At 33.7% G+C, this 15,011-nt stretch overlaps 2 long non-coding RNA genes across 4 annotated transcripts in view; both read left to right on the top strand.

Moving 5' to 3' along the window:
- LOC132757443 (uncharacterized) overlaps positions 1-1,988 on the top strand; it is a 28,780-nt gene extending 26,792 nt beyond the window's left edge. For both annotated transcript variants that reach the window (XR_009629453.1, XR_009629454.1), the window contains one exon: positions 1,830-1,988. This is a non-coding gene — a long non-coding RNA (uncharacterized LOC132757443). The remainder of the gene's footprint in view (positions 1-1,829) is intronic.
- Positions 1,989-4,765: 2,777 nt separating this feature from the next.
- Positions 4,766-15,011, top strand: part of LOC132757431 (uncharacterized) — a 73,766-nt gene continuing 63,520 nt past the window's right edge. For both annotated transcript variants that reach the window (XR_009629450.1, XR_009629451.1), the window contains exon 1: positions 4,766-5,007. This is a non-coding gene — a long non-coding RNA (uncharacterized LOC132757431). The remainder of the gene's footprint in view (positions 5,008-15,011) is intronic.

Here is a 15,011-nt window from a genome sequence, read left to right as displayed (position 1 = left end):
TAAAATTATCTTGAAATTACATTTACCCTTTATCTGCTAAACTTGTAAAATGTTATTTGTTGAACTGTTTCTTAATAACTTAGGAAATATGAAGATGAAAAGTTAGTAGTCCTCCAACAGTAGAGAGCCAGGTCAAACAGATTAGCCTTTCAACATAACTTTGCAGTCTGACCAAACTCTATATTGTTGTTTGGCCAGCTTCAAATTTTCATCTTAAAGTTATGAAAGTTGATTACGAAAACAATTCCACAAAAATGGACGATGAACCATAGAAGACATTCGGCAGAATAAAGGTTAAGCACATTAAGGAGAAACTGATTTGTAAGCTTCAAAGCAATTTTGAAAGTTTTGTTTATTTGCCTGGTTTAAACATCAATTTTAACATATTTTTGGTCGTAAGCCGGTGGTCGGTTCTGACCTTACTGGCTTTCCTGGATAACTAACCAGTAGTTGCGAAACTGACTGACTACAAATCACACATGATTTCTAATTTTGGAAGTTGTCATGTTAAATCTTTCTAATGTTATGGAAGATAACAATTGTCTATTCTTATGAATAACAGTTTGATCTGCTTCTGTAACGTATGCTGAACAGGTTTATTATTTTTCATTTGTAAGTTGATGTTACTTGACCATACTACGTAAAGTTCAAAGAAGGGCAGGTCCTAAAATAATGATGGAAAATGAGCCGAATATAGTCTCTTAAAATAGAAAAATGGTGTTTGAAACACCATGCATTAAATGCCTTCATATCTAAATATGTGAAGAACTAGTCAATGTGATCTAATTATTGACTTATATCTGTTAAAACTTTGCCCGCCACATATTGACAAAATTTATTCATTTTACTATGAGTTTCAATGACTAAACATAGTTAATTTTAGATAACTGACGTCAGAAAAATCAGAGCTGACAATTTTTGACCAGGTCACAATGGTTCTGTTAATTACTACTATAGAAAGTAAACCAAAGTTATTGCCAGTGAGATTTTTCTCGTATTGATCAGCCTTGCCAATTCAATCAGTCATTTTGTGTGATGGTATCATTGTATAATATGTTTATTACTTAACAGTAATTTAACGAAAATTGTTGTTTCTTAAAGATTTATTGATATATAAATTGTCAAGTCAATGTCAAGTAGGATAATTAAAGTCTGAGGGGTATTGGAAACATACTGGAATAAAATTGATTAGATGAACCAAGGGTTTAGGGGGTTACAGTTACATTTAGCCCTATTACCACAGTCCTGATTTATTACAACGAATATATATATCCATTAAATGATCTGGTTACAGGCAGCCATTTTTAAGTATATTGCATTACAATATTACTCCCCACAAATCAAATACTCACTCATTGTTTTGTGCTTCGCCATTCTTACAGACATCAAATTACGTTGTCAATATCATCCGATGAAATTATTATATTGTGGAGGCTGCTTTTCACGTGGGATATAAACCATCGCCCCACCACTGTACATTACTGTATATGCATTATTATTGATATTTATCAGAAGCAACAAATTCCATCGTAGTTTAGTCCCAGGATAAAACTGCTCTACACAATGTTGGAAACGAACAAAACTTGCATCTTTTTTTTTTTTGCTTCGGTCTTCAATTCATTGATGAAACTTAAGCATTTTGAGATGTGTTTTTATCTTTATTAATCAAACAGGAGTTGATTAGTTTATTTTCTTGCCGGAGAACATGTTCTGAAAATGTGACCAATCTACAAGTGGGAAAACGGTTCTAAAGGATGATATTTTTAACTTCTTTTTTTTTTTATTTCATGTATTTTCATTATTGAAATGTGACATCTGTTTCGTTGTAGGTTATACATAAGATGATCAATAGACTGATAGAAAAGAAAATTCATCTAGAAACAGTAAATTTTTCTGGAATAGGATTTTAGAAATTTTTGTGTGAGCATCATCAGAGAGGATTCAGAGATAAAAATTCTGTTACAGGGAAAATGACCAAAAATGAAAAAAAGAAAAGGTAAGGATTTTTTTTTAATTAAATATTTATTTTCTCTCACATTTGATTCCTTTAGATGTATTTTTGAGTTTTATAATAATAATAATAATAATAATAAGACTTTATTTAATGAGAGAACTCATTTGAACAAACATATCAATCTTCCATGAGGCTCTCAAAGAGTTTTAAAGAGTCTTTGAAACAAGACTGAATGCCGGATGAATTTGAAAAAAAAAATCAGATTGTGTTTGAATTCAAAATGTTTATTTCAGCAAATTTTCCGTTTTTCAATGATTTTCACGGGTGTTCTTGTGTTAAACCTTAGCCTGCTGGTGGCTACAGATTCTTCTAACCATGTGAACTGTACAGACCCAGATCAGCTGCACCATTTGATCATTGTCAATGTTATGTTTACTATTTAGTCAATACTTATGTTGATATTTTACCCTAAAATGATATATGGTTATGTCCAGATTAAAAGATAGACAAGTCCATTTAAGATATTTAGTGTTGTAATTTTTAAAAAAAGATTATCTGAATGGTACCATTCACTTCTAAACTATAAACTTTTCTAACCAGAAATGAATGAATTTGAATGTATATTGATTTATGTTAGAAAAAACATTATTCTTATTCATTAAAAACATAGTCTCAGTTGTGATATTCTAATATACAGTTATTAATGTTATTAATCTTCCATATTTATTTTTAGTTATTCCAACTTCAACTCTTGTCCCTCTAAATTTCTCAAATGGTCCAGCTTTCAATCTGTACAAAAATATCATTTTAAGGGAAATTTTGTTAGTAAGTTCTGACTGAATAGCAAACAGTGCAGACCAACCCATGATCAGACTGCAGGTAGACTGTATATATGTGCTGGCTGATCTTGGTCACTGGCACTGGTTCGCAGCAGACGCAGGGTTAATGTCTTGTCACTGATCCAAATGCTAATGCTTTCAGCTTTGTAATAAATGATTTAAAACAAGATTGTTTGAATTCTGAAAGAACCGTTGTTTAAGACTATCCTCACCAAAGTAGGTTTCGGTCTTGCAAGCAACATTGAATCCTTTCTTAAGAGATTTGAGCTAATCAGCTAGCATGCAGAAGGGCAGTGGTTGTACTGAGGTTGCCTTCTTGTGACTAAAATAATGCATCTGAGGGCACCTGAGGTCTTCTGGAGTCTACCAGTCAAGGTGAAAAGTTGCCATTTGACTTTTACTGTATTACTTAGACCTAAAGTTTAACCTGAGAAAATTGTGTACAAGGTCAAATTTATTCTTCAGAATTTGAAAGTATTGATGTATGGCATTAAAACTAGTTTATAACATCTTGACTGAATGATTTAGGTAGTTGGCTAAAAATCTGTTGTTTCCTGTTACTGTTGGAACACATTTTTGTAAGATTCCAGGATATTCCTATTATAATTGCTAAGAAAAAATAAGAAACAGATTCCACCCGTGAATAGAAGGACACTTTATGTTAACTTCACATTGAAAGGGGTAAAAATTGCCAAAGTTGCAAAATATTGATGCTGATAAAAAAGTTGATGGCAATTTCGGGAATTTTGTCTTTTGAACAGGCATATGATTTGGTATGCTGGTTTTTGTGAAGTGCTTGTTTTGTTGCTTGACGAAGCTACTATACACGTGACAAAGGAATATATAGTAAATGTTCATCACGACTGTTAGCTGACACAACATGCAAAATAGAGATTTACTTCTCCGTGCTATCTAAGGATATTTAAATTCAAGAAATATTAATTGGGATATTTCAGTGTGAAGAATACAGTCTCCTTGCGGTAACATACAGGTTTAAAGTACATTTCAGACATGCATTTTGTAGAGTTTCTTCAGAAAAAATGATCTGATTGAAAGGAAATAATATGGTGGATATTAGTGTAAACCGCAGTGTCTGTCAAAACAGGCTTGTTGCAAATTTGCATTTTTAAACAATAAAAAAAACCACTATGCTTTGTACAAAGTTACAATGATTTTCTTTTAGAATTATGTGTGTATCTTCAACATTACATGATTACAATTAACATAAACAGTGGATAAGCTTTTAAAATTTAGAAAAAAGAAGCACAGTCTATGATTCTGGTTTGTGATTGGTTGATTCTGAGCATGTGTTTTGAATACACCAATGAGAAATTTGTGTTTTTGAGACTGGTTTTATGTCTTGGATTTATAATCTCTTACCCAGTGGCATTTTTAGTCCAAGGATTTCCAGTTTTTGATAGTTTGCAATTCAGTTGTTTTTGAAAGCTCAGCATTCTTGTCTCTCCTTTATGTTCTTAAAAACCCTCCAATTATTTGACCATATATAGCAACAATCGCTCTCAATTCGATAGTTTTATGGTGTATTTTCTCAGAAACACATGCATTTGCGCTCCTGGAAACTTTAATTCCTATTCCTGCATGATATTTGTGCACAAATATTTGCAAAGGAGGTAGAGTGGTACCATTATTTGCTGCAAAGATTAGAAACCATATTGCTTTTACCGAAATCCATATCTAGAAAAAGTTAGAACATGGAAGCATATGGCTGTTTTCCAGTGAATGCATTTTTCATTGTTTAATCGGACACCAATGTTACAATGTTGGCCTTTAGGAGATAGTTTCATTGACATTATTTGTGTCACAGATGACTAGGTTTGTTTTTTAGCTATTATATAGTTTGTTCGCTGTCTATGTATTTTGTCGTAATAGATTGAGTGTCGCATATCAGATGGCATTCTAATCCATCCTGAAGTTTTTTGTTTGACTATAAAGTTGATATGTTTTTAGCTTGCAGGAGATTGCAGAGCTTGCTGTAGAGTTGTGGCAATTCTATTGACAATGAGATCAAACACACAAACCAGTCTGCCTTATCCTGCTGACATTTGTATAATGGATTTGCCCAGCTCTGATTCTGGAACAGTCTATTAGAAGTTTAAGGGATTTCGTTCAAAACACAGAAAATTGAGCTACCTGCAGTATAGATCCTGGGCAGACTGGCTGATAATTTTGGGTTCCAGCCAGACGAGTTTTAAGGTGAGCAATAATCAACATAATGGTCTCCTTGTTTTACTTCTGTTAACACTAACCATGACAAAAAGTTTTAAAGAAAGATATTTTATATACCATTGGTACATAAAATACCTTACTTAAAAACATAATACCAGTCTTGAAGTTTGAAACACTTGAGATATACATGGAACAATGATATTTCACCATGACTGTCAGCTGAGGAAGATACTGGTAATCATAATGAGTGTAACCTCTGGCACAGGTATCATGTGTTATGTGAATTTTGGGTTTATTTTGATTTTGATGAAAGACAAGTTGAAAATCCACTGTGTATTAAAATATCACATTTACATGCATTATTTTACTCTCAATGCTTGCTTTGTAATAATTAAGCGCCATTGCTAATCTTTTTATGAGTTTACATGTCCATTGTATGCCCGATAAAATGATTATTCTTGGAATTTAACTGAATTCTTTTAATTTCAAATTTATTTCTTTTAATTTGGTGTTACTGTAGAATAGTTGTCTTGACAATGATTTTATATAATGCCCTATTTTAAAAAAAATGCATTTTATCAAAACCACCATATTTGATAGGGAAAAAGGTGTCACAGATCATTACAACAGTACTTTTATTCTCTTGGTTTACAGCTTGATTATATAGGAGTAATCAAAAAGTGTCACATTGTCCTGACCCAGTAACTGATATATATATGACCTTATTTCCTTTTGTTATAAATAGTGACGGGAAAAATAATCACTTTGGTATCAATTTTTGTGTAGCATTTCACAGTTCTTAGCAAACTGTTGTGAAGTTGGTAAAAGAATATAGACATCACATCTAGAATTGCCTGTATCTGGTGGTCTTATTTCTGATAGGTTTAAAGTTGTGGACATGATCTTACATTTCACTTGACTAGTCTACTAAGAAGAAATGGTGTAATACTCTACAAGGAGGGCATGATGTTACATTTCGCTTTGCTAAATCTTCTAGGAGCCCATGGTGTAAGGTTTTAGTTGTCTAGCCTACAAGGAGGGCATGATGTCACATTTCACTTAGCTAATCTTCTAGAAGCCCATGGTGTAAGGTATTAGTTGTCTAGTCTACAAGGAGGGCATGATGTTACATTTCACTTTGCTAAATCTTCGAGGAGCCCATGGTGTAAGGTTTTAGTTGTCTAGTCTACGAGGAGGGCATGATGTCACATTTCACTATGCTAATCTTCTAGGAGCCCATGGTGTAAGGTTTTAGTTGTCTAGTCTACAAGGAGGGCATGGGTGTTGTATTTCACATAGCTAATCTTCTAGAAGCCCGTGGTGTAAGGTTGTCTGGCATGGTGTCACATTTCACTTATGATGTCACATTTGACTAAGGTAATCTTTTAGGGGCCCAGGGTGTAAGGTTTCAGTTGTCTAGTCTATAAGGTCATGTTGTCATGTTTAGTTGTCTGGACTAGTAAAGGGACATTATGGCACATTTCACTTGTATAGACTGCTAGAATAAATTGATGTCACATTTCTACTTGCTAGAATGATGTGGTGCCATGTTTCACTTGTATACTTTGTTAAATGGACTTATGCCTCATTTCATCTAGCCTGTAAGGAAATGTCATATTTCATCTGTAGCTTTAAGCATTACTTTGGTTTTGAAAAACCTCTAGAAATGTAACTTGAAATAGGTACTTGGTTTATGCCACACGTGATTTTGGATAGTTTGATGTCTAAAGCAGTAACTCTTTAGCCTAGTACAAGTGTTGGCTTGTAACTTCTGTAACTGATATTATATAGACTGGTATAAGGTATAGCTTTGTTCAAAATTTTTCATGATTATTGCCATTTGATAAATTAAAGAAAGGCTGGTTATATCTTCTCCTTTCTTGTCTCTATAGCGATGCTGCCACTCTTGCTGCATCTTTGTCAACATTTATAGGGTTTCTGATATGATATTGAAGTATAAAATAATGCCTTGTCTTGCTCAATGAGCATGATTCATTCTCTTCTGGATGAATTATATTGTTGTTTTTTTTTCTCTGAGCATACCAGCAGTGAGTTCAGGTTTAATTCAGTAATTGTGTTATTATCATTAAGAGGGGAGGTGGGTGTCATATATAGAAGCAGTAATTGTTTACAGCTTGTCCAGTTGCATGTTACATGAGGTAATAGGTCCCTGTTGCTAAATTACTGGACATAAAGTAATTGCCGTCAACTCGTTTACCATATCTGGTTCATAACTTGTGTTGCAGCATAAAATATTCATATACCCACAAATAGGAATTTTCTGATACTCAGTAATATGAGCTAAAAGGCAAACAAATGGGCTGTTGCAACAGTATATGTCTACGCACCAAGACAATTCATTCTTCTAATTAGTTTAAATGTAGCATGTCATTTTACAGTTTTGCATGCTGCTGTTTTTTTACAGGGTCTAGTGTTGCACTTTGTGCAATTCTATGCATGTTACAATGTTAATTAGTTAATCAACAGTGATTAACTTTGTTTTCTGAAAGTATATTTGTTCTAATTAGTCTCTTTCTTCATATATTTACCATATCTGCTGTAAAAAAAAAACGAGTTTCTTTATTTGCAAATAAAAAATATTTTGATTTAAAATTACAGAAAGGGAAGACTGATTTTTTCCAAATATTTAAAGAACTGTGGCTAGATTGTGTGTTTTACATAGGGATCGAGAGAAAATGGTTGGGAGAGAAGGGGAGGATAAACATTATGTGGTTTCTTTACCTTACTAGTTACCTAAGTCAAAGTTATAGTTTTTAATAGTTTCTTTATTACCATAACTGTCCTTATTAATATCCCTGTCTTGAATTATGTCTTAAATTCATGTAAGGAGTTAATAAGCATTGGTTCAAGTAGGAATTTTTAACATATGATTGGGTAAATATACTGCGATTATATAACTTGATGTTTTATGTGTTAAAATCAAGCTGAATCTTGTGTTTTAAAATCAAGCTTTAAGCTGTGGTGGTCTTATTATTCATTGAGTTGTTTTCATCTCTTTATATCATATATATTTTATAGTGTTTGTGACTTGTTTGCACACATTTTAATTTATTACACTATATGACTTGCATGAACATATTTAAATTCTATTGTTATTGACTTGTATACATAATTAAAACAGAATGGTTTGTACTCTAGCAACAATGCCATAAATATATACCCCAATGAATGTTGTAAGAAGTAAAATTGACATTTCTATAGATGTGTGTAAGAGTTAATCGAAGTGAAGTCGGTCTCTAAGTGAAGTGCAAAACACTTTACACTTTAAAAATTCAGCTGATATGTAGGACTTAAACATTTTGTTCTCTGAAGGAAATGATGTACTAAGGTCCCATAGGTTGAAAGTCATTGAAGACTTCTTGACCTGATGCTTCATGCTGAATATGTACCAGAAAGAATTAGGCTAGAGATGTAGAAGTAACCCTGTTTTATTTTTCTGAGAAAGGTTTACTATAGGACAAATAAATACACAAAATGAAATTCATCTTCAATATGGTTACGCTGACATAGATGACATTTTCATTCATTTCTTTACATACTGCTATGACTACCAGGTCCTGTAACGATTAAAATTTGGTGAGAAGTTGAACATTACTAGGGCAGAGTGCTATAAATGAAGTGTACATTAATTGACAGAACTACAGTAAAAGTGTATAGTATGCGTTGGAACTGCACAAAAGAGATTGTCATTATGTTACCTGGATTTCAGCATGGAATTACAAATAGAAAATAGATTATTCTTGTACAGGCTATAGACAGAACATGCTACAGGCCCCCATGCTCTTTCTAAGTCAGTAACCGTCAATTTTTGTCGAGATAATTTGGAAGCCCACCAAAGCATTTTGGATATGTAGGATTTTGTGTGATTATTGTATGATGCTTGTTTGTAAACATGGCAAAGTACATGATCAAAAGAAATGAAGGTATGTGAGATATTTAGTTATCTTTCAATGCAAATATTGTCGTCTAGTACTCTATCTTCATATGTCAGGCTTTACGGCTTTCATATATTTAGATATGTTTTCTAACCTTGTACTTCGTGTAAATTTTAGTTAATCAGGCTTTATATTAGGGCAGAAAGTAATCATATTTTAAGATTTTTTAAATGTTTATTCATGAAAATATGTAAGAACTGATTCCAAATAAGAAATATAGGTCACTAAAGGCAATGTCCTTTTGTAAAATAGGTGATGTAGGTATTAAACTTTTTGACCAAATCGGGTTTTGAAATGGACAGATTGGAATAGGGTTTGTTAAGCTTGCAAGTTATTCTTTGTTTGATTTGACATTTGTTGGGTATAAAAAAACTTATTGCATTAGTATGACAATGATGATAATGAATAACTTTAGCATATTTACAGTCTGTTTTATGTTTTTATGTTAATTAATATTAATAAGGACATACAAAAATTAAAAAGAGAATCAACAAAATTGTGTTTTTTGTCCCATTGCTAATTTTAAAAAGATATTAATGATTGGATAGATTATGCAGAAATCGTAATTTATCAGTAGTTACAGAGGTATTTATTACTGTAGTTTTATGGTGTTAAGGCTCAGCCTGATAGGTACTAAATTAGGACAGTTTGGTTTGATTATTTTAATTCCAGAACATGTTCTTTCATTTATACTTAGACTCTGGCAATGTTGAGGCTCTTACAGTGACGATAGAACTTTAATGAACTTGCCTTATGCTTGAAGTATTGCATGGTACAATGTTTTGCATACGTATTGAAAAATAGTTTTAAGGGGTGGGGTAAGCTATTATTGATTATAAGTGTGTGAATGAAAAGATTTTGTTTGCCTGACAATATTTACATTATAATAATAGTCAGTGTATTCATGGCATGACCCTCTCACTAAATACTGATATTTAACCTACATATTTGTATGATATCATAATCATTAACCTTGTTTTGTTCTATATTTAGAAAGTCATGTGAGTGGACATAAACGTATGGGGTCAGATAATCATATTTAGGTCATGGGAAATGAATTACATTGGACTGACCTTAATTGAACAATATTTACTTTGTTTTGAAATCCTAGTAGCTTAATTGATTACATTTTTGTATTATATAGAAAAGCAAACTTTTTGTTTGTTACAGTTCTTTGAGAGTTTGTTTGTTATAGTTGCTTGCTGACTTGTTTGTTATAGTTCTTTGAGAGCTTGTTTGTTATAGTTCTTTGAGAGCTTGTTTGTTATAGTTCTATGATAGCTTGTTTGTTATAGTTCTTTGCGGGCTTGTTTGTTATAGTTCTTTGCAGGCTTGTTTGTTATAGCTCTTTTAGGGCTTGTTTGATAAAGTTCTTTGCAGGCTTGTTTGTTATAGTTCTTTGAGAGCTTGTTTGTTATAGTTCTTTGCAGGCATGTTTGTTATAGTTCTTTGAGAGCTTGTTTGTTAAAGTTCTTTGCGGGCTTGTTTGTTATAGTTCTTTGAGAGCTTGTTTGTTATAGTTCTTTGCGGGCTTGTTTGTTATAGCTCTTTGAGAGCTCTTGTTTGTTATAGTTCTTTGAGAGCTTGTTTGTTATAGTTCTTTGCAGGCTTGTTTGTTATAGTTCTATGAGCTTGTTTGAGAGCTTGTTTGTTATAGTTCTTTGCAGGCTTGTTTTGTTATAGTTCTTTAAGAGCTTGTTTGTTAAAGTTCTTTGCGGGCTTGTTTGTTATAGTTCTTTGAGAGCTTGTTTGTTATAGTTCTTTGCGGGCTTGTTTGTTATAGCTCTTTTAGAGCTTGTTTGTTATAGTTCTTTGAGAGCTTGTTTGTTATAGTTCTTTGCAGGCTTGTTTGTTATAGTTCTATGAGCTTGTTTGAGAGCTTGTTTGTTATAGTTCTTTGCAGGCTTGTTTGTTATAGTTCTTTGAGAGCTTGTTTGTAATAGTTCTTCGCAGGCTTGTTTGTTATAGTTCTTTGAGAGCTTGTTTATTTTAGTCAACTTATTTGAGAGCTTATTTTTGATAGTTTTTTGAGAGTTTGATGCATAGTTATTATTAAAGCTTGTCATTTTAGTTTGGTGACTGGTTTAAGACTTCTGGTAAAAAACTATGATGCAAAATTTAACAAGTCTATTTGCATATGTTTAACCAAAAAAAAATACTATTATTCATTTTGCTATGGCATGCTGTAAGCATAATGCACAAAGACCTGCAAAAATTAGTTTCTTTTGAAGCGTAACCGTTTATTTCGAGTAATTGTTCACATAATAGAGTATTCATTCATAAAATATGAAGTATATACTGTGTGAAATGAATGGTAAACAGAGATATTAGCAGCAAATACTTGGAGTAATTGGCCCCTATTACTCTAGGAATTGATTGTGAAATTCTTTGGTAATCAACATTAGGAAGTGCTGCCTTGATATTCCCAAGTTTTTCCCAAGATTAAATCTGACCTGGGAATCTTCAAATGTTTAAAAACTGCTTTTTAGCTCGACTATTCGATAAGAATAAGTAGAGCTATTGCAGTCACCCGAGCGTCGGCGTCGGCGTCGGCGTAACCACTTATGTTAAAGTTTTTGTAATAGTTCAAATATTTTCAAAGTCCATTGACATATGGCTTTGAAACTTTGCACACTTGTTCACCATCATGACCCCAACCTGTAGACAGGAGGAGGTAACTCTATCAAGCATTTTGACAGAATTATGCCCCTTTTTCGACTTAGAATTTACGTTAAAGTTTTTGTAATAGTTCAAATATTTTCAAAGTCCATTGACATATGGCTTTGAAACTTTGCACACTTGTTCACCATCATGACCCCAACCTGTAGACAGGAGGAGGTAACTCTATCAAGTATTTTGACAGAATTATGCCCCTTTTTCGACTTGGAATTTATGTTAAAGTTTTTGTAATAGTTCAAATATTTTCAAAGTCCATTGACATATGGCTTTGAAACTTTGCACACTTGTTCACCATCATGACCCCAACCTGTAGACAGGAGGAGGTAACTCTATCAAGCATTTTGACAGAATTATGCCCCTTTTTCGACTTAGAATTTACGTTAAAGTTTTTGTAATAGTTCAAATATTTTCAAAGTCCATAGACATATGGCTTTGAAACTTTGCACACTTGTTCAACATCATGACCCCAACCTGTAGACAGCAGGAGGTAACTCTATTAAGCATTTTGACAGAATTATGCCCCTTTTTCGACTTAGAATTTACGTTAAAGTTTTTGTAATAGTTCAAATATTTTCAAAGTCCATTGACATATGGCTTTGAAACTTTGCACACTTGTTCAACATCATGACCCCAACCTGTAAACAGGAGGAGGTAACTCTATCAAGCATTTTGACAGAATTAAGCCCCTTTTTCGACTTAGAATTTACGTTTAAGTTTTTGTAATAGTTCAAATATTTTCAAAGTCCATTGACATATGGCTTTGAAACTTTGCACACTTGTTCACCATCATGACCCCAACCTGTAAACAGGAGGAGGTAACTGTATCAGGCATTTTTTTTACTATCAAGCACTAAGAATAGTCGAGCATGCTGTCCTACCGACAGCTCTTGTTTCTGGACCTTAACCCTCTTTTTGATATAATATTGTTGTTCTTGCTCTGAGGTGTGTGGAGGGGAGTGGTGTGGTATGGAGGGGGATAATTTCTTGTAGTTATTTCATGATCTGATCTAATTTTCTCTCCTTTTGTCTGGCCAGTAATGGAGGTTTACTGAACAATAATAATGGTAAGCTAGCCAGTACTGGAAGTACTATCAACTATGGTAGTTTACTGACCAGTGCTGTTAGGCTACTGTCAATTATGGTAGTTTACTAACCAGTACAGGTGGGCTACTATCAACTATGGTCATTTACTGACCAGTACAGGTAGGCTACTGTCAATTATTGTAGTTTACTAACCAGTACTAGTAGGCTACTATCAACTATGGTAGTTTACTGACCAGTGCTGTTAGGCTACTGTCAGATATGGTTGTTTACTGACCAGTACAGGTGGGCTACTGTCAATTATGGTAGTTTACTAACCAGTACTGGTAGGCTACTGTCAATTATGGTAGTTTACTGACCAGTACAGGTGGGCTACTGTCAATTATGGTAGTTTACTGACCAGTACTGGTAGGCTACTGTCAATTATGGTAGTTTACTGACCAGTACAGGCGGGCTGCTGTCAATTATGGTAGTTTACTGACCAGTACAGGTGGGCTACTGTCAATTATGGTAGTTTACTAACCAGTACTAGTGGGCTACTGTCAATTATGGTAGTTTACTGACAAGTACTAGTAGGCTACTGTCAGATATGGTAGTTTACTAACAAGTACAGGTGGGCTACTGTGAATTATGGTAGTTTACTAACCAGTACTGGTAGGCTACTGTCAATTTTGGTAGTTTACTGACCAGTACAGGGGGACTGCTGTCAATAATGGTAGTTTACTTACCAGTACTGGTAGGCTACGGTCAGATATGGTAGTTTGCTAACCAGTACTGGTAGGCTACTGTCAATTTTGGTAGTTTACTGACCAGTACAGGGGGACTGCTGTCAATTATGGTAGTTTACTTACCAGTACTGGTAGGCTATGGTCAGATATGGTAGTTTGCTAACCAGTACTGGTAGGCTACTGTCAATTTTGGTAGTTTACTGACCAGTACAGGTAGGCTACTAGGAATTATGGTAGTTTACTAACCAGTACTGGTAGGCTACTGTCAATTATGGTAGTTTACTGACAAGTGGTAGGCTACTGTCAATTATGGTAGTTTACTGACCAGTACTGGTAGGCTACTGTCAATTATGGTAGTTTACTAACCAGTACTAGTAGGCTACTGTCAACTATGGTAATTTACTGACCAGTACAGGTAGGCTACTGTCAATTATGGTAGTTTACTAACCAGTACTAGTAGGCTGCTGTCAACTATGGTAGTTTACTGACCAGTACTGGTAGGCTACTGTCAGATATGGTAGTTTGCTAACCAGTACAGGTAGGCTACTGTCAATTATGGTAGGTTACTGACTAGTACTGGTAGGCTACTGTAAATAATGGTAGGTTACTGACCAGTACTTGTAGGCTACTGTAAATAATGGTAGGTTACTGACCAGTACTGGTAGGCTACTGTAAATAATGGTAGGTTACTGACCAGTACTGGTAGGCTACTGTCAATTATGGTAGGTTACTGACCAGTACTGGTAGGCTTATGTCAATTACGGTAGTTTACTGACAAGAACAGGTAGGTTACTGTTCTGCTGGTTTCTTTAACATTTAAGAATAACTTAGCTAGTGACAATAGTAAGACGCAAACCCATAATCCCTAAGGTCATTTTTACTTACATGGCCTACGTATACAGTAGCAATTTCCTTCGGAGATAGATAAAAGCAAAACAAAACAAAATCTGCCTTTTATTATACAGTCTAGCCAGACTATGTTATTTTTGCTTCCCATTTCAGAATAAATTATTTAGGACTGTGTTGTTTCATTAAACTGATATGTGATGAATATCATTAGTAAATGAAAATATTAAACAGTACTGTATATTAATGTTATGCCATTCTGTAACGGTAGGCATTGTGTTCTATAGATGTTAGAATGACCCAGTCAGATACTTTTGAATTTCAAACACATATTAGTCTTAGACCGGAAATGAGTGGTAGGGACATTAACTTGATGAAACAGAGTTAATGTGTCTACATATATAACAAATATTACAACTACCGATGACAAATGAAAATGTCTATGCCATGACGTCATTACAAGTAACAGTAATAAACAATTTATTAGCGCAATACCAAACATTGTTTCACCAAAGCATTAAATTGCAGAACAATTATATTTCTCGCTGTGACACAGTAAATTACCCCAATTCTTACATATTTCATGAGACAGTTAATGAAGAGGTAATGATAAATGTTGTGACACGTCTATAGTTTACTATTGACATCTTCCGCTTAGAACGCTTCAATAATTGAAAAACGAGTGAAAGAGGATGATCCTGCCATAGACATATTCTCTTATGCAATTACAATATATGTATTCTCTTTGTCTTTAAAAAAGGAAAATGTCTTTATCTAGTTC

Source organism: Ruditapes philippinarum, unplaced genomic scaffold, assembly GCF_026571515.1.
Source record: "Ruditapes philippinarum isolate M1 unplaced genomic scaffold, ASM2657151v2 ctg22_1_1_1_1, whole genome shotgun sequence".
NCBI lineage: Eukaryota > Metazoa > Mollusca > Bivalvia > Venerida > Veneridae > Ruditapes > Ruditapes philippinarum.
Note: the sequence above shows the minus strand (reverse complement) of the source record. Positions and strands in the feature narration are given on the sequence as shown.